Source organism: Chionomys nivalis, chromosome 14 (genome assembly GCF_950005125.1).
Source record: "Chionomys nivalis chromosome 14, mChiNiv1.1, whole genome shotgun sequence".
NCBI lineage: Eukaryota > Metazoa > Chordata > Mammalia > Rodentia > Cricetidae > Chionomys > Chionomys nivalis.
The window spans coordinates 36,372,034-36,375,898 of NC_080099.1; positions in this window are offsets into that span (position 1 = coordinate 36,372,034).

Consider the following 3,865-nt stretch of genomic DNA (forward strand, 5'->3'; position numbering starts at 1 on the left):
AGCCTGGTCTACAAGAGCTAGTTCCAGGACAGGCTCCAAAACCACAGAGAAACCCTGTCTCGAAAAACCAAAAAATAAATAAATAAATAAATAAATAAATAAATAAATAAATAAATATAAAAAATAAAAAAAGGTCATATTGTAACCATGTTTGAGCCACCAGAACTAAGCACTATCGCCCGGAGGGCTGAGGCTACGGGCATTTGCTCATTACAGTTCCAGAGGCAACGAAGTTGAAAATCAAGGCATCAAGTGATATTGAAAATGGGCTTTCTTCCTGAGCACACATGGCAGGTCTTCTCATGACCTTCCCTCGGTGTGTACCCTAAGACTAAATCAGAAATCTAGGTCTCCCTCTTGTTCTTTTATTTATTTATTTTTTGTTTTTTGAGACAGGGCTTCTCAGTGCAGCCCTGGCTGTCCTGGAACTCACTCTGTAGACCAGGTGGCCTCAAACTCAGGGAGATCCACCTGCCTCTGCCTCCTGAGTACTGGGATTAAAGGTGTGCACCACCACCACCTAGCGGTCTCCCTCTTCTTATCAGAGTATGTAACCTCTCAGATTTGGCTTTCCTTCATTTACTTCCTAAAGTATTTCTCTCCAAATAAAGTCACATTTGGAATTTGGACTTCAACTCATTTATTTATAATTCAGTCCGTTGTGATCAAATTTACTCACTTAAATTATCACATATATATATAATTTGAAAAGCTAAATTAGACTGCTGCTATATGGCTGTATATTCTCTAGCACTGGACTAGGTTGAATGTCAGATGAAGCAGTGGCTTATTCCTGAATCATGATAGCTGATTATTCATGGTGGATAAGCAAGCAGTGTTTGTTTTAAACCCTGACAGGCTGCACACTGTGTGGAAGCATCAGAGAAAGGGACCAACTCAGGTCTTTGTCTCCATGCTCCCTCTGAGGCACAGAGCACCAAGAAAGCTGTGGACAACCCACACTTGAGTAATACTTATCTTTAGAGTCCCTTGGTGTCTTACATTGGTTGTTCCTGGGATAAAACACCCTGAGAAAAGCAACTTGAAGGAGAAGGGCTTATTTTTGCTTACAGTTCAGCGGGATACGGCCCACTGTGGCGGGACCTTAACGTCCGTAGGAATGGGAGACAACTGATCTTAAGTATCTACGGGTCAGGAAGTAGAAAAAGTAAACAGGAAGTGGGGCTAGGAGATAAACCCTCAAGGTCCGCCCCCACCGGCTCACTTCCTCCAGTGAGGCCCCATCAACTACAAACTGCGCCACCCTTCTAACAGCCAAATCCGCGGGGTCCTGAGTGTTCAGACACAGGAGCCTGTGGGGGATGTTTTACAGTCAAACCACCTGGCTGGTGTAGTTGACTTTAGGAAAGCTGACTGTGTCTTGTGTAGGAAGGAATGAATATTGCTCAGCTCTATCACAAAGACACCTGCTAGTCATCAAAGCCGGACAAATGGAGTGCTTAGACGCTAGCCCCAGAATTGGTCTCTGTTCTCTCTCAGTATCAGATAAAGCCATTTACTCAGAGACACTGTCTGTACCATTTCCCTACAAACTCGTTAGAGGTCAGAACTGTACACACTGACGAGTGGAACTACTTCTTCATCTCATTCTGTCATTAGCCTCGCTTTCTGTACTTGCTGAAAATACCGTGCTTCCGCAGGTAATTGCTGGGAGTCTGATTCCACGAAGGGCATTTTTGGAAAAGGTGGTGCCGGTGGTCAATTAACTGACTCCCTAGCGGATGCCTCCCAGCTGGGTGAGCTGTTTTCAAAGCCACAAAACTGCTTATTAATCCCTTTAACAAAAACAGCAAAAAGCATCAAGAATTAAAAGTATTGAGCTGCATTTGGTGTTTTATGTCTACAATCTCAGGACTTCAGAGGTTGAAGTAGGAAGACTGTCTTGAGTTTAAAGCCAGTCTGAACTATATAGTACAGTTGGTTCCTGGCAGGCCTGGGTTACAAGTGTGAAACTCTCTAAAAGAAAAAGAAAAAACAAAGAACTAAAAGTAACCTTTTGTGCCTGCTGTTAAATAATTATAGTTCTTTAGAAACTGCTGTACCTACAGAAAGCTAGAGACACTTTTATAGCCATTTTCTATACCACACACACACACACACACACACACACACACGAGAAAGAGAGAGAGTTATGACTCCATACAAAAACACACCTAGTTATTTAAAATTATTGAAAGTGTACTTAGCAGAGTGTACTTGGCAATCAAAAGAGTAGAAGATATTCACATACTTAGTGACTTTGCAATCTTGCATCTGTTCACAGCCACCACCCATCACCACCACCACAGGCACCAAAGGGTTGGTCTGGGTCAGAAACAGGTCACCAGCTGCAAGGGCCTTATTTACAAAGTGGACCTCTTGGGTTCTGCACTCAGTGCAGAATTCAGCACATTGTTAAGAATTATGAGAGACAGAAACCCGATGGCCAGGCCTCACGGATAGGAGAAGAAGACTCTGAGGAGGTCAGAGGACACGACCAATTTCAGCACCATCCCCTTTAATAACACAGAACCACTCATCTCAGTGCACAGACATGAAGGGTCTTCCTCCCAGACCCTAATAGCCCTTTAATATTCATGCCTTAGTTTTTACCTAGTTTGGTCCCTCACTGCATAAAGGGCCTTGGATTGTCTTCCACCCGTAATTTATTTATTTTTGGTTTTTCAAGACAGGGTTTCTTTGTAGCTTTGGAGCATATCCTGGAACTAGCTCTTGTAGACCAGGCTGGCCTCGAACTCACAGAGATCCGCCTGCCTCTTGTCTTCCACTCTTAACACAGAGCCTGGGCAGTGTGAACTCGGAGTCAGCGTTCTGTGCCTGGCATATGCCCGCTCTCTCTGCCTCTGATTTAACCTGCATTATTAGTGACGCCCTATTCAAAGGACCTGCCAGGCTTATTGTTCCCAGCCTCTTAAGCATGGTCGCCTAACCACGCCAAAGTAGTAATTGGAAAACGGAAGCACACATACCTTTCAGGAGGTTGAAAAGAAGGAAGGAACACAGGAGAGAAAGAGAAACTGTTTTGTCTTCTTTCCTTTGTTTTGCTAGGAAACCATAGAACTCTCGAGGGAAAAAATCAAAGCCTCCCATGTGTTGCTTGTGTAATCATGGTTGGGGGAGGAGGGAAGGTGGAACCCGGGGACAGAGATGTGTTAGTTACCTTGATGTCTCACCAGAGTCAGTTCTGAGGTCCTCCGAGGACAGACAGTCATAACACATCTCTCCTTTCTTCCATTCAAAATAAGCACCTACTCAGAAATCACATCTTGGCTCTAAGCCCCATCACACAGTCTCAGCTTCAAGCGTTTAATATTAACATCCAGTTACTCTCTGTCTACTTTATACTCCAGTATAAATGATGCAGTATTTATGTATTGCTAATGAAAAATCTTTAAAAAAAAATCAATTGTCTCAAGAGAAAACTAACCCATGTTTATAACTGTGTCTAAGAAATGCATTAATCCCTAAATTACCACCCTCTAAAGATTATTTTCTGCCACTAGGACTTGGATATTATATCGTGAGTCATTAAAACCACTACTCTGGCCAGCCCTGTTCATTTATGAATTACGCATAAAAATAATATCTCATTACTAACGACTTTGACTGCAAGGAAGGAAAACAAAATTATTGGCTAAACACGCTTGCAATCATCAGGCAAAACCTTAAGCTGGTTCCAGAATGGGCTGTATTTGACCTGTACTTGTATTAAGACAGTGTTGCACTCCTGAGTAAAATATGCGTAACCAAAAGTGTGTTCTACTTTGCGAGTTATGGACTGATGAAACTCAGAGCAGGTGAAAACCTCACCAGACTTTTCCAGAGTCAGTTACACTCCACAGAA